This window comes from Moschus berezovskii, chromosome 11, assembly GCF_049115385.1.
Source record: "Moschus berezovskii isolate FMDL1 chromosome 11, NW_MosBer_1.0, whole genome shotgun sequence".
Classification (NCBI taxonomy): domain Eukaryota; kingdom Metazoa; phylum Chordata; class Mammalia; order Artiodactyla; family Moschidae; genus Moschus; species Moschus berezovskii.
The window spans coordinates 87,434,104-87,461,088 of record NC_142470.1 but is presented as its reverse complement, the minus strand read 5'-3'; the positions used below and the strand labels follow the sequence as shown (position 1 = coordinate 87,461,088).

The 26,985-nt window shown below is 46.3% G+C and overlaps 1 pseudogene; it reads left to right on the top strand.

The window, feature by feature from the left end:
• Positions 1 to 406: 406 nt before the first annotated feature.
• Positions 407 to 2,128, top strand: LOC129540066 (large ribosomal subunit protein uL6 pseudogene; annotated as a pseudogene).
• The last annotated feature ends 24,857 nt before the right edge of the window (positions 2,129 to 26,985 follow it).

Genomic DNA, 26,985 nt, shown 5'->3' with positions numbered 1-26,985 from the left:
CTGAAGACCCTGCCCCAGAGTAGGGCAGGCCAGGAACAGTTGCTGTTGGTGTTAATCTTGTTCGTGCCTTTGGAACAGAGAGAGAGTAAACCTTGGGGAGGCTGGCTTCTGGGTATGGTTGGGGCAGGGAGCTGGGACCACGAAAGTTAGGAAGCACTCACTCTCATCAGGATTTGGAGTCTGCTGGGCTAGCTATGGAGCGTTTTTGCACTGGGATGTAAGGACATTTATGTTTTATATGTCCACATCCCTGCTCTCAACTACCATCAGGATCCACACCATCACCACCATCGCACTCAACCACAGACCTCAGGTCTTGGGGCACACACTTCTCTCATAGTATTCATACCATTAATGTGATCTAATGTAAATAATCAGTGACCTCGATCTGCAGCATACAGGAGTCATGAACTCAGATGCCTGGAAGGTGCAGGTAGGAAACCCAGGTGAATGAAGCAAGCTCTGGGGAAATGTGGCAAACAGGCCAGGGACTGGGACAGCTGTGGGGTTAGCTGCTGGTTCCAGCCAGTTGCTGCTATGGGGAAAGTGGGTCTTGGGTTATGAGCTCTTCTGAATTTTCAAGAAAAGTCAGAATAAGGTTTTTAGGCAAAATTTCTTAATATTTATTTCATTGTTGATAACTATCTCAATTTTTAAAAAAAAGAAAATTAAAGTCACCTTCCAGGTCTAATAATACACATCTGCAGCCTGGATACAGCCTAAGACCTGCTAATTTTCGACACCAGTTTATAGCATAATCACGGTGACCAGGAAATGGCACTGTGCTTGTAGTAAGAAAACCAATATCTGCACATGGGTCAAAGGAGAACCCAGTACTGAGAGGCTGCCTGCTTTACTCTCCTACTAAGAGATAAACACTGTGCTGCAATTTATTTTGATTTTGTGGATATTTTTAACTATCTTGTTTCAACTTCATATTGATTATCCTAACAATGGTTATAATGAGGATGGTCAAAGGAACCACTGATTTGGGTTCAGGACCACATGAGGATTCTCAGGAAAGCAGCATTCCCTAAGCACTGAGCAGAACGTGCAGCCCTTGGAAATCACACCTTGGACCACTGACCACCTTGCCTATCTCAGGAATGCATTTTGGGGGCAGGTCAAGAGCTTCAGGGAGATATAGTCACTTGTCAGAGTCACAGTTTCCCAGACTATGAAAGGAGAACACGAATTCCCACAGAGTCTTGGGAGGAATAAATGAGATGTTTACAGATATGTAAAGCATTTGGCCTCTTCCCAGCAAAGGCTCAGGCTTCCCTGATAGCTCAGTTGGTAAAGAATCTGCCTGCAATGCAGGAGACCTGGGTTTGATTCCTGGGTTGGGAAGATCCCCTGGAGAAGGGAAAGGCTACCCACTCCAGTCTTCTGGCCTGGAGAACACCATGGACTGTATAGTCCACAGGGTCGCAGAGAGTCAGACATGAATGAGAGACTTACACTTCCAGCAAAGGCTAAAGCTGTCCCACCCCTCCCTACACGGCTTCACCATGCTTCGTAATTGCTTACCAGGTTTAACCTAAATACACAGCTCTCTTTGATGCATCTACTGTGAGAATGAAGACCATTCCCAACAATTAGACTATCAGTATTCCAGAAAACATCAACATCACTCTGAAGAGAAGCGCAACTACCGTGAAGGGCCCCGGAGGAACCCTGCAGAGGGAGTTCAGTGACATCAGTGTAGAACTCAGTCTCTTGGTGAAGAAAAAGCAGCAGCTCCAGCTTGACAAATGGTGGGGCGCTAGTCAACAGACAGGGACCAGCTGTTGTCTGCACTCTCTGTAGCCACGGACAGAACACAGTCAAGGGTGCTACACTGGGCTTTTGTTACCAGGTGACGTCTGTGTATACTCACTTCTCCATCCACACTACTTCCAAAATTTCTTGGACACAAAATACATACACAGGGTTTAGATGAGGCCAGGTGTTGCTTGTTAAGTATCTCAAGACCATAAACATGAGCTAATTCTGGAAGGAAACAACATTGAACTTACATCAAATTCAGCTGCTTTGATTCAGCAAGCCATGCCTATCTAAAAACAAAGAAACCAGAAAAACTCTGGATGGCTTCTAAGTGTCTGAGAAAGGAGCTGTTTCAGGGTGATTAATAAGATCTAAGTAGTTGAGATCAAATCAGTCAATCCCAAAGGAAATCAACCCTGAATATTCATTGAAAGGACTGATGCTGAAGCTGAAGCTCCAATACCCTGGCCACCTGAGACAAAGAGCTGACTCATTGGAAAAGACCCTGAAGCTGGGAAAGATTGAGGGCAGGAGGAGAAGGGGGCAGCAGAGGATGAGATGGTTGGATGGCATCACTCACTCAGTGGACATGAGTTTGAAAAAACTCTGAGAGATAGTGAAGGACAGGGAAGCCTGGCGTGCTGCAAAACCTGTCGAAACATTCGGACAAGACTTAGTGACCGAACAACAACAAAATTGTCCAACTACAGGCACAACAAAATGCCAGATGATTCCTCAGACCTATCTGTGACACTGAATATTTTAAAGATGAAAGAAATGCCCTGTATTGAAAAATATTTATCTGGATAGACAGATGTGTGGCGCCTGCCAAACCTGAGCTCCATATTCAATGGTCAATCCTCTTTTTTTCCATCATGCCACACAGCGTGTAGGATTCCCCAACCAGGGACTGAACCTGTGTCCTTAGCAGTAGAAATGCAGAGTCTTAACCACTGGGCAGCCAGGGAGTCCAGATCCTCATAACCTGACAGCATATTCCTTTTTTAGACAAACTGTATAAGGTCTCAACATAGTCATGGTTATTGGTATTCTTTGTCTTTAAACAGGGAGAGAGGGGATGTATGTTGGGGCCCAACATGGACAAGTGTGCACAAGTGGGCAAACAGAGCCACCAAGCTAGATGAAAAGGCTCAAGGGACATCCTAACGCTTGAGAACCAAGTCTTCCATCTTGGTCTCTCAAAACTAGCCAGTCAGCATTTGCCCCAGGGAGGATCTCCTGGCTCTTGGGTACCTCTATCCACTAGAGGGAAAGAAGGGAAGAAAAACAATATCTGTTGAGCATCATTTGCTTTTCTTCTTCCTTTCAAATTCTTCCTCAAATACATCCCACCCCAACACGTAATGGCCAGTGAATCCTGTTCATTATTCTTTTGAAAGACCTCTTCTCTCCATTCCCACTTTCATGGCTCCATTTGGGCCTCATCAGAGATTGCCTTCGCTCCCTAACAACCATTCCCCACTCCTCCAGGCCACTGTCACGCTGCCTGTCCTGAGTATTTTTCCGAGGGACCAGAGGTTGGGGGAAGGAGAGGCTAACCCTATCATTCCCAAGCTTAGACGCTTTTACAGATATTCAATTCCTCTCAAGGAAAAGAAACATTTCCTTAGCCCCATATGGCCTCTGGAGCTTCATCTCTCATGTCTTATCCCCACCCCACCAGGCATTCCACACTAAAGCCACTCTGCATTTATCATTTCCTGTGTAGGCCAACCCCAGGCACCACTTCATGCCTTTATTCAGGCTATTGCTGCTGGGCCTGGCTTTTCAAGTGAATTTTTACCCCAGTCTCTTAAGGCGAATGTCACTAACCGCATCTCTGCAAAGAAGGTGGCATGCAAGATGGGACCCTCTTACTAGTATCCAAGACAAATTCCACAGCATCACAGGCACAGACTAAGCAATATGTTATATGGGGGGAAGGCAAGCAAATCAAGCAAGGATTAACAAAATAAGTGGAAGCTAAGGTCCCTTGGAGCCTTCCATCCTCCCACAGAGTACACAGGGGCCAGAAAGCTTTGGGGCCCACAGTGTGGGTCTGCATGGCAATGGAGGCCCCTATCCCAACCGTCACTCTTTCTTCACATAGTCCAAGCGCCAGGACAAACTTGACAGTGGTGCCAGGCAGTCTGTATTTGCCTGCTGTTTACAGGAGTTGTCTGAAAATGCCAACTGCCCAGATCTTAGGATATGAGACACCAATGTGGACACTAGAGACCTTCCTGTCAGGGAAAGAACCCCTGGGCCCCTGGGCTTACCTGAGATGCAGCAGCTCCCAAGGGAGGAGGCAGGAAAGCCCATCCAGTCCCAGATGGCTCAGTATCCCTGCAACCCAGAGTAAGCACCCACTTTAGAAAATTCCATTCCCAGAATGTCACTTTAGACAATTCTGATCATTGTATCACACAAGGAAACCGAAGCCCAGAACTCAAAGCACATGGGCAAGATCACACAGCTGGTAGATGGTGGAGCCCAGATTCTAAACCAGGTCTTTTCTAAGATTCTGTACTTCAGGAGCATCCTTGTTATCCAACCTGTGGTCCTCAGTGGCTGTGTGAGGACCCATTCTCTCCTGGAGCAGCCCACGGGGCTAGTCCACCCATAAGCACCTCTATGGGAGAGAGAACCTGCTTCCCTGAGAGCTTCAGGATGACTGGAGCCAACAGGAGGCCTTAAAGATACCAATAAACTAAGTTCACTTTGTTCTGCCTATCTCCTGAGATTTCTAGATGGCAGGGTAATTTGGTTTTCTCTTTCAAGTTGATTTTCCACTTTCCAGCGCCAGAGGCAAACCCTGAAAAAAAAAAGCCCTATAACAACTCAGGTAAATACAGACACCGTTAACAACTTCCCTCCTTCCTTTCCCTAGGAGAGCAGAAACATCAGCTCAACACAGATAATAAAAAAGTCCTGCTGTGTGTGAGTATGTGTGTATGCATGCGTGTCTGCATGTATATGTGTGCAGATCCCTCTGTGGGATTCTGAAAGGGTTAAATAAATATGTCTTTACCTCTTATGGATTCCGCACCATCTGGTAGCCAACTTACAGAGGCCAAAGACTATCACAAATTGCACAACTCTAGTTGAAGGGAAACAGAACCAGAGCAACTTAGACCCTACACTTGCTATCATTTCCAAGTCTCAGAGAATTTAGTATTTGGGGAATCCCAAAAGTAACTTAAAGAGGCACACACACAAACAGATAGCGAGGGGGAAGCTGCTGCATAGCACAGGCAGCTCAGCTCTATTCTCTGTGATGACCTAGAGCGGTGAGATGGGAGGTGGCAGGGAGGCTCAAGAGGGAGGGGATACACGTGACATATCTGACTCACTATGTTGTACACAGAGACTGACACAACATGGTAAAGCTATTAGCCTCCGGTTAAAAAAACAGAGATGCACACACGCACACACAGAAAATCACAAGCTGGTGTGTGACCTGTCTTTCTCTGGCCCAGCTCAAGGCATTTCAGGATTTATCTGTATCCCCCACTTTTCCTTCTCCCAGGCCTGTTGTTATGTTGTGCTTAGTCGCTCAGTCATATCCAACTCTTTCAGACCCTACGGACTGTAGCCCATCAGGCTCCTCTGTCCACGCAGATTCTCCAGGCAAGAACACTGGAGTGGGTTGCCATGCCCTCCTCCAGGGGATCTTCCCAACCCAGGGATCGAACCCAGGTCTCTCACATTGCAGGTAGATTCTTTACCGTCTGAGCCAAAGGCTCAAGCCTAGGCACAGTCTTTTACTGCCCCATGACCACAGTATTGGCCTTGACCCTGCAGAAATCTTTGAGCCCTGCCTCTAAGTATTCACATGTTCCTCTGACCAGCCCCCATAAAGGAGACATTCTCTGGGTTCCGTTGTTGCTGGAATAATTTTGCCACATCTGAGAAACTGTGGAAGTGACAGCTTCACCTGTCCACGGCTGGCTCTCTTCTCACTGTTCTGGCAATGTGAGCGAATGATGTAGATGCGGCGAAGGCCACGGGAGAGATCCCTGGATGCACAGAACAGGCTGTGAGATGAGGATGACATTCCAAACGGTGTGGAAGGCAACTGGAGAGCCAGCCTGAGAAATTCTGGAGAACGTGCAATTGGCCACCAGCTGCTGAAGATAAAGGGATCCATGGACAGATGGTCTGAGAGAGGGCAGATGATTTTGGAGTCGTTTCAGGCATGTACTCTCTGACCCGCCCAGATAGCAGTTGACTAGAGGACTCCATGGGTGTCCTCAACCCTGTGGTCCTCAACCTTACTGCCTTAAAAATGGGTGGATGACAGTCAAAACATTTACAAAGGGCCAATGTTTTGCCTTTATAAATGTGTGTTTGCTTGCTGAATTCCCATGTCCAGCGACAAGGCTTGGCTGTCTGAGATGACAGAGAGCTAAAATTCCAATCTCTAATCATCCTTATTTTTAGTCGTGGGGACAAGGGAGTTAAATTACTATGCTATTGTCCCCTGGGAATGAAACCCATCTGTTCCTAAGAATCTTAATGGAAAGGTTCAGTTCAGTTCAGTTCAGTCGCTCAGTCATGTCCGACTCTTTGCGACCCCATGAATCACAGCACGCCAGGCCTCCCTGTCCATCACCAACTCCCGGAGTTTACTGAAACTCATGTCCATCGAGTCGGTGATGCCATCCAGCCATCTCATTCTCTGTCGTCCCCGTCTCCTCCCACCCCCAATCCCTCCCAGCTATCAATAACCTCAGATATGCAGATAACACCACCCTTATGGCAGAAAGTGAAGAGGAACTCAAAGGCCTCTTGATGAAAGTGAAAGAGGAGAGTGAAAAGGTTGGCTTGAAGCTCAACATTCAGAAAACAAAGACCACGGCATCTGGTCCCATCACTTCATGGGAAATAGACAGGGAAACAGTGGAAACAGTGTCAGACTTTATTTTTTTGGGCTCCAAAATCACTGTAGATGCTGATTGCAGCCAGGAAATTAAAAGACACTTACTCCTTGGAAGGAAAGTTATGACCAACCTAGATAGCATATTAAAAAGCAGAGACATTACTTTGCCAACCAAGGTCTGTCAAGGCTATGGAAAGGTTGGACCTGTTTTTTCTCTTCCATATCCTCCACTTTGGGGAGAATAGATATTCTTCAAAAACCATTTTCTAAAAATCCAGATTTTCTGATCTATTTATAGTCTCATTGTGTTTTCCCCCCATTTTATCTTTATCTTCTTCCTCATTGTCATGACTCCCCAAATCACTTAAGTTCCCCCCACCTGAACACCTACCACACAGGGAATGTTGTTTCGAAAAGTCATCTTTCCTTTAATAGATAACTGCACAGAACGGCAAGGAGGCCCTCAGGGGAGGTGGAGTTATCGAGCTCGTCATGGAATTTGGAGAGCAAGCTTGCATTTGGGAATTCAACAGTCAGCAGAGGTGCCAGTCCTTTTTCTGGAGACCAGTCAGTCTTGGGTTGAATGTAAGAGTACACTCCTGATCTGCCTGAAGGTTCCATTTGATGATTTTGACCTTTCCAATAGGGTGTGTTACCACAGCAAGCTTCCCATTGGTTCCATGAGCCTCATTTGGAATTGGATGAGTAATTATGTGTTTTCTGGCTTCCCGCCCCATTCTAATTAGTGTTCTTCACCTAACCAGCACCAGCAGGGCTGCCGCACACTCTCTGCATCTCTTGATACTGAGTCTATGAAGCTTGTGTGACTAGACAGTACAAGCTAATTGCTAAAAGTAGCCCCGGGAGTGTTTACAGGCTCGGGATCTCTCCTCCCCCTCCCTTCTTGCCCTCTCTGCCATCCCCCCCCCCACCAAGTCTTTCCTCTTCCTTGTCAATTTATGTCATAATAACACCTTGATCTTGAGTCATTTAAAAAAAATACTTTTCAGTTTTTTCACACTTTTGATACCATCTAAGAAAGACTTTGATCACACCATCCAGTTCCATCACTTCATGACAACCAGATGGGGAAACAATGGAAACAGTAAGAGAGTTTATTTTGGGGGGGGCTCCAAAATCGCTGCAGACGGTGACTGCAGTCATGAAATTAAAAGACGCTTGCTCCTTGGAAGAAAAGCTATGAAAAACCTAGATAGCATATTAAAAGCAGAGACATTACTTTGTCAACAAAGGCCCATCTAGTCAAACCTATGGTTTTCCCAGTAGTCATGTATGGATGTGAGAGTCGGACTATAAAGAAAGCTGAGCACCGAAGAATTGATGCTTTTGAACTGTGATTGTTGGAGAAGACTCTTGAGAGTCCCTTGGACTGCAAGGACATCAAATCAGTCCATCCTAAAGGAAATCAGTGCTGAATATTCATTGGAAGGACTGATGCTGAAACTGAAACTCCAGTACTTCGACCACCTGATGTGAAGAACTGACTCCTTGGAAAAGACCCTGATGCTGGGAAAAACTGAAGGCAGGAGGAGAAGGAGCTGACAGAGGATGAGATGGTTGGATGGCATCACTAACTGGATGGACATGAGTTTGAGCAAGCTCTGGGAGTTGGTGATGGACAGGGAAGCCTGGCATGCTGCAGTCCATGGGGTTGCAAAGAGTCAGACACAATTTAGCGATTGAACTGAAGAAAGACTTTACAGATGGGATGGCAGGTGGGTGGGGGAGACTTGGGGCTGGCCTGAGAGCACAGGTGGAAGGCTGAGAAAAGTTTCAAGAAAGACAATCTGCCCAGACTGTGACCTTGACCCCGTGCTCATGAAGGAAGAGAGGACACAGCCCAGGGGAGACTTCTTCCAAGTGGAAAAATGACCAAGGTCTGACCAAGGGATGGGCAGCCTTGATGAAGGTCACTCCAAAGCCAATGGCAGGGATTTGCCTCAAATCGTGCTCTCTCCCTTCCTACATCTTCTCACTAGATTCAGTTCAGTTCAGTTCAGTTCAGTCGCTCTACTAGATTCAGTTCAGTTCAGTTCAGTCACTTAGTCGTGACCGACTCTTTGTGACCCCATGAATCACAGCACGCCGGGCCTCCCTGTCCATCACCAACTCCCGGAGTTCACTCAAACTCATGTCCATCGAGTCGGTGATGCCATCCAGCCATCTCATTCTCTGTCGTCCCTGTCTCCTCCCGCCCCAATCCCTCCCAGCATCAGAGTCTTTTCCAGTGAGTCAACTCGTCACATGAGGTGGCCAAAGTATTGGAGTTTCAGCTTTAGCATCAGTCCTTCCAGTGAACACCCAGGATTGGGGCGTCTCAAAATATTTTAGCAACAGGATCTTCACCTGAAACAAAATTTGGGCAGAATTGACTGTTCAAAGCAGACAGAAGTTCAGAATGTTGTTGTTCAGTTGTTAAATCGTGCCCAACTCTTTGCAACCCCATGGACTGCAGCACACCAGGTCTCCCTGTCCTTCACCGTCTTCCAGAGTTTGCTCATACTCATGATGTCCATGGAGTCAGTGATGCCATCCAACAGCATGGCTACTGTTGCTGACCAAAATCCTGGCTTTCTCTGCCCACCAAAGCCAAATAAAAAATAGAGACAGAGTCTGGAGGAAATAGAAAGGTGGATTTTATTCTCAGATGCAGAAAGGGGAACACAGTAGGCTCATGCCTCAAGACCTGTACCCTGACTTTATGAGGAGTCTGGGGCTTATATAAGGCAAGGGCTCAAAGTCAGGAGTTGCTGATGAGGAACAAAGGTAATAGGATCCTGATTTCTTCCTCTTGTATTGTTTCAAAGACAGTCAGAAACTTCAGTCAGTAACCCAGTAATTGAATCTGGCAGTTTGGGGGCTTTCACCTTCTTTCTGAATGGAACTACAAGGGGAACGGTGTTTTAAGGGTAAACACCAGATACAGGATGTATTTAGCATAGAGTCAAAGGAAAATTGTGAATTGTAGCTCCTGCAGAGTTAGGGAGCAGAAAAGCAAAGTTAATTACAGACATGCAGAGTTAGGAGCAGTTATAGCAAGGAGAGATAAGAAAGCTTTCCTCAGCGATCAATGCAAAGAAATAGAGGAAAACAACAGAATAGGAAAAACAAGAGATCTTTTCAAGAAAATTTAGAGATTCCAAGGGAACATTTCATGCAAAGATGGGCTCGATAAAGGACAGAAATGGTATGGACCTAACAGAAGCGGAAGATATTAAGAAGAGGTGGCAAGAATACACAGGAGAACTGTACAAAAAAGATCTTCACGACCAAGATAGTCATGATAACGTGATCACTCACCTGGAGCCAGACATCTTGGAATGTGAAGTCAAGTGGGCCTTAGAGAGCATCACTACGAACAAAGCTAGTGGAGGTGATGGAATTCCAGTGGAGCTATTTCAAATCCTGAAAGATGATGCTGTGAAAGTGCTACACTCAATATGCCAGCAAGTTTGGAAAACTCAGCAGTGGCCACAGGACTGGAAAAGGTCAGTCTTCATTCCAATCCCAAAGAAAGGCAATGCCAAAGAATGCTCAAACTACCGCACAATTGCACTCATCTCACACGCTAGTAAAGTCATGCTCAAAATTCTCCAAGCCAGGCTTCAGCAATATGTGAACCATGAACTTCCAGATGTTCAAGCAGGTTTTAGAAAAGGCAAAGGAACCAGAGATCAAATTGCCAACATCCCTTGGATCTTAGAAAAAGCAAGAGAGTTCCAGAAAAACATCTACTTCTGCTTCATTGACTATGCCAAAGCCTTTGACTGTGTGGATCACAATAAACTGTGGAACATTCTGAAATAGATGGGAATACCAGACCATCTGACCTGCCTCTTGAGAAACCTGTATGCAGGTCAGGAAGCAACAGTCAGAACTGGACATGGAACAACAGACTGGTTCCAAATAGGAAAAGGAGTAGGTCAAGGCTGTATATTGTCACCTTGCTTATTTAACTTATATGCAGAGTACATCATGAGGAACGCTGGGCTGGAAGAAGCACAAGCTGGAATCAAGATTGCTCGGAGAAACATCAATAACCTCAGATATGCAGATGACACCATCCTTATGGCAGAAAGTGAAGAGGAACTCAAAAGCCTCTTGATGAAAGTGAAAGAGGAGAGTGAAAAGTTTGGCTTGAAGCTCAACATTCAGAAAACAAAGATCATGGCATCTGGTCCCATCACTTCATGGGAAATAGATGGGGAAACAGTGGAAGCAGTGTCAGATTTTATTTTTTGGGGCTCCAAAATCACTGCGGATGCTGATTGCAGCCATGAAATTAAAAGATGCTTACTCCTTGGAAGGAAAGTTATGACCAACTTAGATAGCATGTTAAAAAGCAGAGACGTTACTTTGCCAACCAAGATCCGTTTAGTCAAGGCTATGGTTTTTCCCGTGGTCATGTATGGATGTGAGAGTTGGACGGTGAAGAAAGCTGATTGCCGAAGAATTGATGCTTTTGAACTGTGGTGCTGGAGAAGACTCTTGAGAGTCTCTTGGACTGCAAGGAGATCCAACCAGTCCATTCTAGAGGAGATCAATCCTGGGTGTTCATTGGAAGGACTGATGCTAAAGCTGAAACTGTAATACTTTGGCCACCTCATGCGAAGAGTTGACTCACTGGAAAAGATTCTGATGCTGGGAGGGATTGGGGGCGGGAGGAGACAGGGACGACAGAGAATGAGATGGCCGGATGGCATCACTGACTCAATGGACATGAGTTTGAGTGAACTCCGGGAGTTGGTAATGGACAGGGAGGCATGGCATGCTGTGATTCATGGGGTCGCACACAGTTGGACACGACTGAGCGACTGAACTGAATTGAAAGTAAAGCTAGAAATGTGCAGGCCGGCTCACTGTTCTCTTCATCTTCCTTGTTCTCAGGAAAGGGAAAGAGAAAAACTCATTCCTCTTTTTTTCCTTCTCACTACAACACTACCAACTCTGTGGACATGAGTTTGAGTGAACTCCAGGAGTTGGTGATGGACAGGGAGGCCTGGCGTGCTGTGATTCATGGGGTCGCAGAGAGTCAGGCACGACTGAGCGACTGAACTGAACTGAACTGAACTGACAACACTATCATCAAAAAGTCCACAAATAAAAAATGCTGACGAGAATGTGGAGAAAAGGAAACTCTCATGCACTGTTGGTGGGAATGTAAATTAGAGCAGCCACTTTGGGGAACAGTATGGAGCTTCCTCAAAAAAGTGAAAACAGAACTACTATATGACCCAGCAATTCCACTCCTGGGTATATGTCCAGGAAAACCAAGAATACTAATTTGAAAAGATACATGCAGCCCAATGTTCATAGCAGCAATGTTTACAACAGCCAAGACATGGAAGCCATCCATGAGCCCTTCAATATAGAATGAATGAAGAAGATGCAGCACATATATACACCTCATCTTCATCTACGTATCAAGTGCTCAACCACGAAATGAACAAAACCCTGCCATTTACAGCAATATGGATGGACCTAGAGAATATTATGCTTAACGAAATGTCAGACAAAGACAAATCCGAAAAGTATACAAATGAATGTATATGCGAAACAGAAACAGACTCACGGATACAAAAAACTAACTTGTGGTTACCGAAGGGAAAAGGGAAGCGGAGAGGAACAAATCTGGGGTATGGGATTAGCAGATACAAACTACTATGCATAAAACAGATAAGCAACAAAGATACGCTGTATAGCACAGGGAATTATAGCCATTATCTTTTATCTATTTTTTATTGAAGGATAATTGCTTTATAGAATTTTGTTGTTTTCTGTCAAACCTCAACATGAATCAGCCATAGGTATACATATATCCCCTCCCTTTTGAACCTCCCTCCCATCTCCCTCCCCATTCCACCCCTCTAGGTTGATACAGAGTCCCCGTTTGAGTTTCTTGAGCCATACACCCTTATCTTTTAATAACCTATAATGGAATATGTTGTTCTGTATATGTGAAAGTCTCTCAGTTGTGTCTGACTCTTTGCGAACCCATGGACTGTAGCCTGCCAGGCTCCTCTGTCCATGGAATTCTCCAGGACAGAATACTGGAGTAGGTTGCCACTCCCTTCTCCAGGGAATCTTCCCAACCCAGGACCAAATCCAGGTCTCCCGCATTGCAGATGGATTCTTTTCTGTCTGAGCCACCAGGGAAGTCCAAGAATACTAGAGTGGGTAGCCTATCCCTTCTCCAGGGAATTTTCCTGACCCAGGGATCAAACCAGGGTCTCCTGCATTGCAGGCGGATTCTTTACCAGCTGAGCTATCAGGGAGCATAATCTGTCAAAAATACTGAATCCTTATGCTGTATGTCTGAAAACAATATTGTGTAAATATTATGGTAATATATTACAGTATTATATACATACCACTGTTACAATATAATATTTTATATCAACTATAATTTTAAAAAGCAGAAGTCGAGCACCTGGGGGCAGGGGGCCCTTCCATGCCTCTAGCAAATACAATGGGAAATGTTAGGAACCACTGCTCTCTGGACCAGTAGCCTCCTTTGGGCAGAAGGACACTGTAATCCTAGCCTTCCCACCCCTACTCTCCCTTCCCCCAACCAGAGGGGAGGACAGATGCTCCCAAGTAAATGAGCTGAAATTCAAGTAAGAGAAATTCCTCGGAGCTGTTTACTTGGTGTTCCATGCCTGACAGGTTCTCCTGTGGCCTCTGGCTGCATCATCCCTGGGGATGCGGGGAGAGAGAGCAGGGGGGCGGGCAACCGACAGTGCCAGAAGCCTGGGCAGCATTAGGTGGCAGTGCCGCTGGCCCGAGGAGACAAGGCATCTGATACCTGCCCACCTGCTTGATCCTTCCCACATCTCTCCTTCTTGCAGACAGATTCCTGGCTCTATCGTGTGGGGTTTCCTCATGCCTTCTCACCCATTCTATACCAAGTCTCCATCAAATCAGACAGCAGGGGACTTCCATGGTGGTCCAGTGGTTAAGAATCTGCCTGCCAAAGTAGGAGACATAGGTTCGATCCCTGGTCCAGGAAGATCTTACACGCCGAGGGGCAGCAAAACCCAAGTGCCGAAACAACTGAGCTTGTGCTCTGGAGCCCTGGAGCTGCAACTACTGAAGCCTGCGTACCCTAGAGCCTGTGTTCTGCAACTAGAGAAGCTGTCAAAATGAGAAGCCCAGGCACTGCAATAAAAACCCAGCACAGCCAAAAACAAACAAACATCTTTTAAAAAAATAAATAGGTAAAAAAAATTTTTTTAATCAGACAGCATGGACTTGCAGGGGAAGAGCAGATATGGAAACGTTAGTACAAAGACAGTCTTACTCTTCTTTTTAACGGTTGAGCAGCCTTTAGCGAGCATCAGGCAAAGCCAGTGGAAGTCTCCTCCCTGGTCTCTTCCGGGGGCAGCAGGAGGTGTGCCGAACCTGGAGTCAGGAGCCTGGCTCTGCTTCCAGCTCTGCTGCGAACCCTCCCAGTGGTCCTGAGCAAATGTCTTAACTCACTCAACTGGGCTTTCAATAAAAAGGCAGTTTCTAAGGGCTCTTCTAGCTCTACCCTCATGTTTAGAAGATCACCAATGGTTACTGTCTGGGGAGCCCTTAGCCCTGCTCTGAGAAAAGGCGTCCAGGAGGCTCTTTTGGAGAGGTTACTTGGATAATGTCCTGCCCAGGGCCAACTGAAAGAGAGAAGATGCCCAGAACAAAAGCAATTCACACACTGGGCCAAGTGAGGCTGCCACCAGGGAGGTTGTCTCTCCCAAAGGGTCCCTCCTTATTGATGGGGGACAGATCCTTAGATGCCCCTGTGTCAGAGGATGAATGCCAGGGTCTCAGAGAGCATGTCAGAGTGACCACAGGAGACAGGGCACTCTAGACAAGGAGTAGACACTGTCCACTTCTCCAAGGCACCCCCACCCTCGGCGCTGGCAGCACTCAGCAAGGCACAGCTGTGCCACTGTTGAGACACCTTCCAGGGCTCTTCCTCTTGTGGCCTGGCAGCCAACACCCATCACCTGAGGACAGTCAGGCCTCCTTGTCTTGTCCTTGCAACCCTAAGCACCTTGAGCAATTAATCTATTCTATTCTGTAAGTGGGTCATGATAGGTAAGGCCTGGGTCATAAATCACCCGACACCTTGAGTCTTATGTAGGGCAGGGCTTGCTCCTAATCCAACATGTGGATTCATTCCTTGTGGGTCAAACAGACCAAATATTCCTTTAGTCAGTAGCCCTGAGGAATTCTCTGGTGGTCTGGTAGCTAAGACACTGCACTCCCAATGCAGGCGGCCTGGGTTTGATCCCTTGTCAGGGAACTAGATCCTACACGCTGCAACTAAAAACATCTCACATGTCGAAAGGAAGATCAAAGATCCCAAGTGCTGCAACTAAACCCAGTGCTACCAATTTTTTTTTTAATCAGGAGCCCTGCGTAGTTTATTATTAACTAGCAAGGTGATGTTGCCAAATATGCTTGACCTCTGTCGTGTCTCCTCAGCATCTAATGGGGACAATATCATTCAATCCACTCACCTCCTTAGGGCTGTTGTAGCAAGAAATCAAACGTGATCGTGTATGTGACCCTTCTTAGGCATAAACAATGTGTGAGATAAATAGTTGTCTTCATACCCAAACAGTGAAGGGCGTGAGAGAGCAGGATGTGGACATTAAGAGCACTGGCTCTGGAGTCAGACTTGACTGGGGTCAGATCATGGCTCTGGCACTTCCTGCACTGGTGACCTCAAACAAATGACTTTAGCTTCTCTGTGCCTCAGTTTTCTCATCTGTAAAAGGAAGTGATAATAATAGCCTCTGCTTCAGAGAGTTGATAATGAAGTTGATGCATGTCAAGGGCTTAGAACAGAGCTTACCACAGAGTGAACGCTCAATACATGTTCATTATACTAAGAGGAACACATTCCTCTAGCCAGAAGCACATTGTGTAGGCTCCCACAGCCTTCCTGTGCACTTGGGAAAGAAGCCCTGACTAGGCGGATCCTCCCCCCACAGAGGCAGGCCAGGCCCCCATTCTGCTGCACCTGCACTGTGGGGCCTCAGCAGCCGCCTCCCACCTGAGAACCTCAGTCTCCCCCCAGCAGAGAAAGACCATCATAATGGCCAGCGGCACAATCATCTGGGTGGTTTATTAGTGGCGTCTCAGAGGAACCCCTTCCCCCTAGACTTCCAGGGTGTGCCCTGAGTGTGGGGGCAGGGGGAGCATGAACATATACACCTCACCGAATCAGGGCAAAAGACAAGTCCAGGGCTGAGGAGCGACTCCCTGGAAAAAGTACAGAGAACTGTTTTTGCCTTAAACACCTTTAAAGAAAAGGATTGCCCAGTTCAAGGAGGAGGGGACGTATGACTGATTCATGTCGGTATTTGGCAGAAACCAACAAAATTCTGTAAAGCAGTTATGTTTCAATTAAAAAATAAATAAAATAAAGTTGGTCCACTTTTAACTAAAAAAAAAAAAAACAAAAGGATTGTCCAGTCTTTGCTCAGGCCTTCGTATTCCTGGTTGGGGACACAGAAATCCCCCATCTTGAGTTCAAAATGAGGTGGACCTTTTAAAAGGACTTTAATTTCCAGAATTCAGCCTGTTCCTCTCTGCCAAGCCCTTTACTGGGAGCAGCAGTCCTTGACCCCCTGGGTGGGCAGGAAGCGGAAAGGGAGGGCACCCAGCCTCAGTGACCTTTGCTCTGCTGTTGCCAAGCATGTGACATGAACAAAGGAGCCTCAAACCCTGGGGCCTGGCCCAGGCTGAGCACTCTGAGCAGCCCAGGGTGGGAGCCCCCGCCACGCACCACTCTGTGCCTGCAGCAGTTCTCAGGAAAACTGCTCGCTGACCCGAGAAGGGTCTCCTCTGGAGCTGAAGGACAGGCAAGGGGAGTCCCACTGCATTGTGAGTGTCTCTTGTGAGTGTCTCGGTCACCGGCTGGATTGCCACACTGGCTGCAACGTCTGTCAGTGACCTCCTTCTCTTTAATTTCTTTTTATTAAAATCTGGTTCATGTACCATATTATGTAAGTTACAGGTGTACAATGTAGTGATCAGTGACTGCCTTCTTGTGCAGCCAGAATGACATCTCTGGCTGTGAGTCTGGATTTCCTAACCCCCAGATGCGAGCTGCGAATGGTACCACAGCAGTGACCAGTTCTTGGTATTTGCTCAGGTGGCATGAAGACCTTTGTCCTTGAATCAGACCTGAACCAAACTGTGGACTCTGCCAGCCCGGCTTGCACAGTCACCTCCTGAGTGAGTCCTAACGACTGACACGTGTGATCTGAGGTAAGCAGCATTAGAGCTCCATCAACACACAACCCACGCAAAGCTCTGGGTTAGAAAAGAAGGGCAGAGAGCTCTGCCTTGTCAGCCTGCGGCACAGGCCCTGACCCTTGACGGACATCATTTTCCTTCAAGGAGGACCACTCTCTTTACACTAATAAGTGGGTGTCGGCACTGAGGTTTTCTCTGTGGAGGTCAAAATACATTCTGCAGATTTTGCCTTTTCCAGTGTCAAAATACATTTTTTAATTTCAGTATTTTCTGAGGCAAAGTCTATGTGAGGTATGATATTGTTATTACAAATCCCACTATACAACTAACCAAAGGCCCAGGGACTCAGGAGCATAATTCACTCTCTCCTTCAACAAATATTTGCCCAGCATAAGACTAAAGCAGGGCTTCCCAGTTGGCTCAGTGCTCAAGATTCTGCCTGCCAATGCAGGAGACGCGGGTTTGATCCCTTGATCGGGAAGATGCCCCGGAGGAGGAAATGTCACCATGCTGCAGTATTCCTGCTGGAAAATCCCACAGACAGAGGAGCCCCGCGGGCTACAGTCCATGTGATCACAAATAGACACAGCCGAGCGACTGAGAACACACACAGCACAAGATCAAAACAGCCTGCAAAGCAGTGTGTCAAGTTCCTCTCACTAAAACACAGCCTGTAGTCACAAGATTTGCTGGTTCAGCAGTAGTGGTCAGAGTCCAAGTAAGACCTCTGGAGACCATAAATACAAAACCAATTAAGAAATCTCACCCTGAACATTAAAAAAAAAATACTAAATCACATTTTTTTAAGTACGAAGGGATGAAAACAAGGATCTGATTTTTCCTGTGAGGCATATTTCACTAGCAAAAAATCTCCACCCCTCTAACCCTCCTCCCTCCACCAAATTTCTAATCTGGCCTAAAGGGTGGGGGTAGAGAGGGGTTGCATTTAAGGAAGTTATTGCTTAGAAAGTTAGAGATCCTTCTCAGGGGGGAAAAAGAGACAGACTTCCTTATACTGCAAAGTGGTCTAAAGTAGGCCATGATCATTGTAAGACAACTCACGGGGAAGCGCCACTGAGCATGCGCACATGCACTCAGACGACAATTCTCTGGAAGCCCTGATGCTGTAGTCTCGGGGTAGGGAAGAGACAGCAGAATCCAACACAGGAAGTCTCTGGAAGGAACTAAGGCTGTTCCAGCCTCTGGCAGAAAGATCAAAGGGAAGACATGGAGCCCAAGCGGAAAATTATCTTGATTCATCCAGGAAATTAAGAACAAAAGCAATAATTCAGTTTCCACAGAGAAGTATGTGTGCATTCTTGGGAAACAAGGAGGAGACACACTGGCTTTTAAGGTCAGCTTAGAAGATACTGGGCTTCCCTAGGGGCTCGGTGTTAGAGATGCAGGAGACATGGGTTCCATCCCTGGGTCGGGAAGAAACCCCCTGGAGAAGGAAATGGCAACCCACTCCAGTATTCTTTCCTGGAGAATCTCAGGAACCTGACAGGCTACGGTCTGTGGGGTCGCAAAGAGCTGGACATGACTTAGCCGCTGAGTATGCGCACATGCACTCAGAAGACACTAGATTCACAAGTCAGGGCTAGGTGAGCAGAGAGGAGCGGAGATTAGAAAGGTCTAGAGATAACAGTAATATTTTTGGTTAATACAAGTTGAGCCTTCTGACCTCCAATCCTGCAATCTTAGATGTACCATCCCGAGATTCATCCTCACTCGGCTGTGCATCAGGATGCTGGGTGCATCGACGTTGTGTGGGAGGGACACCACGGGAGCCCAAAGGGGGAAAGGTTGCAAATACCAGGGTTCCGCTTTATAAAAGCCATTTCTCCTCGACCTTGGATAGTTCTGGAAGAGCATGACCTACCATACAAGGGACAGAGAGAAGTGTCCAAAGACGTTCTATTTGTAACTGCCTTGAGGTTTTCACCCAGTACTTTTTGTCTGATTGAACTCACATCTCCTGCATTGGCAGGCGGATTCTTTACCACTGAGCCATGAGCAAAGCCCAGTATCTTCTAGAACTGACCTTAAAAGCCAATGTTACTCCCTCTTGTTTTCCTAAGAACACACACACACATCTCTAAGGAAACTGAGTTACCGCTTTTGTCCTTCTGTTTCAATTTCTCTCTAAACAAATTTCTTAGTTCAGTTCAGTTCAGCGGCTCAGTCATGTCCGACTATTTGAAACCCCATTTCTTAAGCTGTTAGGAAAATAGTTCTGAAAGCAGGGGTCCCTGGACCAGCAGCACCAACATCTCCCGGGCCGGGCCGGGTGCGGGGGGGTGTTTTAACCACAGACACTCGACCTGACCCCAGACAGAGAGCAGCAGAAACTTGAGGGGCAGGGCCAGCAACCTGTTCGGTTGATGCTGATGCCAGCTCGTTTGAGAACTGCTGCTGAGCAGAATGCAGGCCCACTGAGCTATAAGAGACTTAAATAGTTCACCTTTTCACTACTTATCAATCTCTGGCTTTTGTATTTAAACTTTCAATGACACATACCTCAAGGTTTCTGGAGTTATTATGCATGTTGTTGAGTCAACTATTCTAACTTCGGGGGTAAGGAGGAGGTACCTAGGTCAAATTTGTAATTGGATCCCCTGGATCTTTCTTTTTTAGGCTGGGGAAGTGCAGCAACATAAAAAAAAAAAGAGCTGTGGCTGCATTTGGCTCCCTCTGAGCTGTCTGGATTGGCCAGGCAACCGAGAAGTGTCCTTAAGACCTGCAGCAGTTGGTTCCTTCCCTTCAGAAACCGGAACTCAGGGGACTGCACGAGACAGGCCGCAACAGTTCAGATGGCTCACAGGCTGCCCTGGTTCCTTTTCACTTTTCAGGTTCATTTATCCTAGCATTTCTCAACATCGACCTCCCCTCCCCCACCCAATCAATCCCCAGGGAAAATGGAATTGTATCACCCTGGAATTGGTTCTCCCTTTAGCTCAGTTCACCCTTTCGCTCCCCTCTCTACCCCCGCCACACATTCCATCTGGCTCTGTGTGTGTATGTTCTGGGCCTGCCAGAACATTCCAAGACAGAGGCAATTGCTTCCTGCCTGGCTCACGTTGTCAAGCAAGATATGTGAGGCCAGAGACAGGTATCTGTCAGGGAAGCCAGATGTATGATGCTGGCAACCTGGCACAAGGAGAAGAGGAGGCCACAAGGGTTTCTGTGTTACGCCTGGAGCGAGCTAACAGGAAGGCCGTTACATAAGGAAGCATGTGGGTTTGAGCACAGCTATTCACCTGTTGCTGATTAGTGCACTGCCTATCAGTCGTGCAGGCTCAGTGAGCTGTCAGATACCAACAGACACAATCGAGAAGGGTCGGTTCTGTTTAGCAAAAGCTTTTATTGAACCCTGGACTCTGTTAGGTGCTGGGAAACCTGAACTAAGTAAACCAGAGTCCATGCTCACAAGGAGCTCATGGTCAAGAAGAGGCTCGTGGGCCAGTAAACAGTCATTTGCAGTCCACGTGAGAAGACAAGGAAACTCTCTCCACTGGACCAATCTCCTGCAGAAATGCTCTGAAAGTTGAGTCAGGCAGATGTGGTGGTATTTTCCAGAAGGATGTTCCAGGCAGAGAGAACGGTATGTACAAAAGCAACATGCCCTAACTCTGAAACAGTCACATTAAAGCTCAGGTTCAAATGCCAGGAGCAGCGTTAGGAACGTGGCCTCCTTCTGACAGGGCCAAAATCCAAGCTGGACAACCAGAGAGAAGAGGCAGGTCCGCTGCTGCCAGGCAGACTGTGCAGACCCTGATGGCCCCGAGTAGGAAGAGCGGGGCCGCTCTGCAAGAAGAAAGTGTGGGAGCTGGAGCCCGGGGACGTCTTAAACCCCTTATGTATCTGGGAGGTTATGAACCAGGATAAAAGGGAGAATCTGGGTGCGCAGAACTGAAATCTGAACACGAGGTTTAATAAGAGCCCTGGGGGTGGGGAGCACAGGGGACACAAGAACAGGAAGGTTTACAGAACAAAGAAGAATTTGCTTGCTGGAGGTGTGTTCTGTGTCTCTGCCAAAAAGAGATTTTCCCTCCAAGATCAGGTCCTCAGCTCCCCCATAGTGTCACTCTCTGTGGGCTATCTCGTGGGGCCCAGGACTTCAGCCACCATGGACAACCCCCGTCTCCAGGCCAGTCTCTCTCCTGGCAGACAAGTGCTCACTGGACATCTCCACCTTGACACTCGCGTACACTCCAACATAACGCCATTACGTGTCCCAAACTGAGTATCTCATCACTATCCCAGGATTCCCCCCTCCAGCCCTCCCCAGTGGACCCTAGCTCAAGGGACAGGACTTCAATTCACCTTAATGCCTCACCCAGAAATCCCCAGCAGGTCCTTCTCTCCCCTCCTCTCTCTAATCAAATTATTTACTAAATCTTTTTTATTCTTTTTTTGGCCCTGCATGTGGGATTTTAGTTCCCCACCCAAAGATCAAACCCTTGCCCTGAGCCTTAGAAGTACAGAGTCTTAAAACTACTGGACCACTAGGGCAGTCCCTACTAAATCATTCTTGAACCTATTCACCTTATATTAGTTCCCTGTGGCTGTGTTTGTGCGTGCAAGTCCTTTCAATCGCGTCCAGCTCTCTGCGACCCTATGGACTGTAGCCCACCAGGCTCCTCTATTCATGGGATTCTCCAGCCAAGAATACTGGAGTGGGCTGCTATTCCCTCCTCCAGGGGATCGTCCCAACCCAAGGATCGAACCCACATCTCTGATGTCTCCTGCATTGGCAGGCGGGTTTCTTAACCACTATCGCCACCTGGAAAGCCCTTCCCATGGCTACTATAACAAATCACTACAAGCTCAGTGCCTTAAAACAACATAAATTAATTATTTTGCAGTTCTGGAGGTGAGAAGTGGAAAATGGGTCTCACTGAGCTAAAATCAATGTGTCAGCAGGGCTGTGGTTCCTTCCAGAGGTTTTAGGGGGGAATCAATTCCCTTGATATTTTCCAGCTGCCTGCATTCCTTGACTCCTGGCCCCTTCCTCCATCCTGGACATCCAGGAGCACAGCATCTTCAACTCTGTTTGATTTTGATGAAATGCCTTCCTCCATCTTTCAAGAATTCTTGTGATTATCCTGAGCCCATCCAGATAATCCAGGATAATCTTCCCATCTCAAAATCCTGAGCTTAATCACACCTGGAAATTTCCTTTTGCCTTAGAAGGTATCGCCAGTTCTGAAGATTAGGAAATGGACGTCTGTGGGCCATCACTCTGCCTACCACACACTTCCTCCTATCCCAGTACCACTGCATCAGCATCTCTCATCCAGCTCCAGTGGGTACCAGCACTCTGCTCTTATTCGAGCCACTCCTTATGTCATCCTTTTATAACTGCCTGATCACAGGCCTGTCTCCTTTGAGCTTTACCTGCTGTGAGGACAAGGTTGGAATTTTGTGACATGTATGTTGGTGCAGCCACTATGGAAAACAGTATGGAGGTTTCTCATGAAACTAAAAATAGAACTACCATATGATCCAGCAATCCCACTCCTGGTCAAATATCCAGATAAAACTATAATTCAAAAAGATACATGCACTCCTGTGTGTTCACAGCAGCACTATTCACAGTAGCCAGGACATGGAAACAACCTAAATGTCCACTGACAGATGAGAGGACAAAGAAGATGTAGTACATGTATACAAGGGGAGTTTACTCAGTCATGAAAAAAGAATGAAATAATGCCATTTGCAGCAACATGGATGGAACTAGAGACTATCATACTAAGTGATGTGAGTCAGAAAGAGAAAGAAAAGTGCCATATAGTATCACCTATATGTGGAATATAAAATACAACACAAATGAACTTACCTACAAAACAGAAACAGACTCACAGACATAGGGAACAGACTTGTGGTTGCCAAGGGGGAGCAGGGAGGAGGGATGGACTGGGAGCTTAAGACTAGCAGATGCAAACTATTACATATAGAATGGATAAACAGTAAGGTCCTACCATACAGCACAGGGGACTATATTCAACAGAAGCAGAAGATATTAAGAAGAGGTGTCAAGAATACAAAGAAGAACTATACAAAAAAGATCTTCACGACCCAGATAATCATGATGGTGTGATCACTCACCTAGAGCCAGACATCCTGGAATGCGAAGTCAAGTGGGCCTTAGGAAGCATCACTACGAACAAGCCTAGTGGAGGTGATGGAATTCCAGTTGAATATTTCAAATCCTAAATGATGATGCTATGAAAGTGCTGCACTCAATATGCCAGCAAATTTGGAAAACTCAGCAGTGGCCACAGGACTGGAAAAGGTCAGTTTTCATTCCAATCCCAAAGAAAGGCAATGCCAAACAATGCTGAAACCACCCCACAATTGCACTCATCGCACAAGCTAGCAAAGTAATGTTCAAAATTCTCCAAGCCAGGCTTCAACAGTACATGAACTGTGAACTTCTGGATGTTCAAGCTGGATTTAGAAAAGGCAGAGGAACCAGAGATCAAATTGCCAACATCCCTTGGATCTTAGAAAAAGCAAAAGATTTCCAGAAAAACATCTGCTTTATTGACTACACCAAAGCCTTTGACTGTGGGGATCACAATAAACTGTGGAACATTCTGAAAGAGATGGGAATACCAGACCACCTGACCTGTCTCTTGAGAAACCTGTATGCAGGTCAGGAAGAAACAGTCAGAACTGGACATGGAAAAACAGACTGGTTCCAAATAGGAAAAGGAGTATGTCAAGGCTGTATATTGTCACCCTGATTATTTAACTTATATGCAGAGTACATCATGAGAAATGCTGGGCTGGAAGCACCAGCTGGAATCAAGATTGCTGGGAGAAATAACAATAACCTCAGATATGCAGATGACACCACCCTTATGGCAGAAAGTGAAGAAGAACTAAAGAGCCTCTTGATGAAAATGAAAGAGGAGAGTGAAAAAGTTGACTTGAAGCTCAACATTCAGAAAACTAAGATCATGGCATCTGGTCCTATCACTTCATGGGAAATAGATGGGGAAACAGTGTCAGACTTTATTTTTTTGGGCTCCAAAATCACTTCAAATGCTGATTGTAGCCATGAAATTAAAAGACACTTACTCCTTGGAAGGAAAGGTATGACCAACCTGGATAGCATATTAAAAGCAGAGACATTACTTTGCCAACCAAGGTCCGTCTAGTCAAGCTACGGTTTTTCCAGTGGTCACGTATGGATGTGAGATTTGGACTGTGAAGAAAACTGAGCACCGAAGAATTGATGCTTTTGAACTGTGGTGTTGGAGAAGACTCTTGAGAGTCCCTTGGACTGCAAGGATATACAACCAGTCCATCCTAAAGGAGATCAGTCCTGGGTGTTCATTGGAAGGACTGATGCTAAAGCTGAAACTCCAATGCTTTGGCCACCTCATGCGAAGAGTTGACTCATTGGAAAAGACCCTGATGCTGGGAGGGATCGGGGGCAGGAGGAGAAGGGGACGACAGAGGATGAGATGGCTGGATGGCATCACCGGCTTGATGGACATGAGTTTGGGTAAAGTCCAGGAGTTGGTGATGGACAGGGAGGCCTGGCGTGCTGCAATTCATGGGGTCACAAAGAATCGGACACAACTGAGCAACTGAACTGAACTCTTTGGAGGAAAAGCTATGACCAACCTAGACAGCATATTAAAAAGCAGAGACATTACTTTGCCAGCAAAAGTCCACCTAGTCAAAGCTATGGTTTTTCCATTAGTCAAGTATGGATGTGAGAGTTGGACTATAAAGAAAGCTGAGTGCTGAAGAACTGATGCTTTTGAACTGTGGTGTTGGAGAAGACTCTTGAGAGTTCCTTGGACTGCAAGGAGATCCAACCAGCCCATCCGAAAGGAAATCAGTCTTGAATATTCATTCGAAGGACTGATGTTGAAGCTGAAACTCCAATACTTTGGCCACCTAATGCGGAGAGCTGACTCATTTTAAAAGACTCTGATGCTGGGAAAGATTGAAGGCAGGAGGAGAAGGAGCCGACAGAGGATGAGACAGTTGGATGGCATCACCGACTCAATGGACACGAGTCTGGGTAAACTCTGGGAGTTGATGATGGACAGGGAGGCCTGGTGTGCTGCAGTCCATGGTGTCACAGAGAGTCCAACACGACCTAGTGACAGAACTGAACTGAACTGATGATAAACTATGATAGAAAAGAATATTTTTAAAAGAATCAATTTGCTGTTCAGCAGAAATTAACATAAATCAACTATAATTCAATTATTTTTTAATTTTTATTTAAAAAGGATTTTTTAAGTCCTTTATTTAAAAGGATCTTTTTTGTGTTGTCCCCCAAGTACCTTATAAGGTTCAAAGAACATTTTCTGAATTGGATTTTTAAAAATAAAACTCCTTTTATTGGAAACTCTCTGGGCCTCAAGCCTGCTCTGCGTTGCTTTCTCAGTGCTTACTAGATATTGTGGACACAGGCCGTGGAGGGACACTTTCTGAGGGGAAGGGAGGGGCCAGTAAGCAGCCCAGGGCCTGTCAGTCAGTCCCAGATCAGGAAGGCAGCTGGGGACAAGGCCCTGGCAGAGAGGCCTGGGAGGTTTACCAAAGCAGGCATCCAGAAGAGAGGTTTCCCCTCCCAGCTCACATCAGTGAGGCTGGACACCGCAGTCTGTAATTTCATCATGGGCCAGAATCAGAATCCTGAGACAGAATAAGAATTCCAGGACAGCACACACGAGGCAGCAGCTGGGCTCTCAGCCTCGGGGTAGAGGCAAGTAGGGCCTGGGTCAGGGTGGAGGGCGGGGGGAGGGAGGTGCAACTCCCCAGCCCTCCCACTCCTCCCCCCTTCCCCACGAAAGCCCCCTCCCTACCCTCGTCCTTCCCTTTGTACTCCTGAATGCCAGGCCCACTCAAGGCAGACATTTGAGAGACTACCGCCAACTTCGAGCAACTTCAACATCTGCAGGGATTGATGAGAAAAAATATTGCTAACAAATGACCCTTTTCTGTGCCCGCTTTTAACAGATGAAAGATTAACAAAATCATAGTCTCCTTCAGCAGTTAGTGTGGCCAAGATAAACCACATCAAATTATTTGCCAACTTAGTTCCTGTAGACTGAGGATAAACAAGTCCCTTTTTCTCCACCCCCTTCTCTGTTTCTTCTTTTAGCTTTTTAAAATAAATAAAGTATACATTGTCAGGACTTTTCACAGCCAAAAGTCAGTTTGTCACGTCCATTCCATGCAGAAATTTTTGCTGTGGTTTATTTATTTTTATGGCTGTTTGCTATTTCTTAGCAATGTCCATTTCACAATGTTTTCATCCATTTTTCTTTTGCTGGACATTTAGGTTGTTCTGGGTTTTTTCCTCTTTCAAATAATTCTGCAAAGTATTCTTCTGTGTGTCTCCTTATGCACATGTGGGGAAGTCTAAAGATGGGTAAGCACTTCCTCATCATTTCTAAATGAGTAATTACTATACTGTCTATAACAGTCGCATGAATTTACCCTCCAACCAACAGCACACGTGTTCTTGTTGCTCCACATCTTCCCCAATACTTCAGCAAATGTTTTTGGTTTTTACCAATCTTATAAGTATTAAAAGTTTCTTCTGTGGCTCAGTGGTAAAGAATCCGTCTGCCAAGCTGGAGAGGCAGGTTCAATCCCTGGAAGAGCCTCTGGAAAAGGAAATGGCAACCCACTCCAGTATTCTTGCCTGGAAAGTCCCATAGACAGAGGAGCCTGGCAGGCTATCTTAGTATTAAATGGTGCTGGTTTCCTGTAACTTACATTTTCCTGACTAGTAGTCTGGTTGGGCATCTTTTCATGTATGTATTGACTTCTTAGATTTCTTCAATGGATTGCCTGTTTTCATCTTTTGCCTACATTTCTATGGAGTTGTTTCTTTTTACCTTATCAATCTGCAGTTTACTTGTTTTTCCATATACATTCTGAATACCAATCTTGTTGTTTTAGATTTTTTTATGTGGACCATTTTTAAAGTCTTTATTGAATTTATTACAATCTTGCTTGTTTCATGTTTTGGTTTTTTTGGCTGCGAGACATGTGGGATCTTAGCTCCCTGACCAAGGACTGAA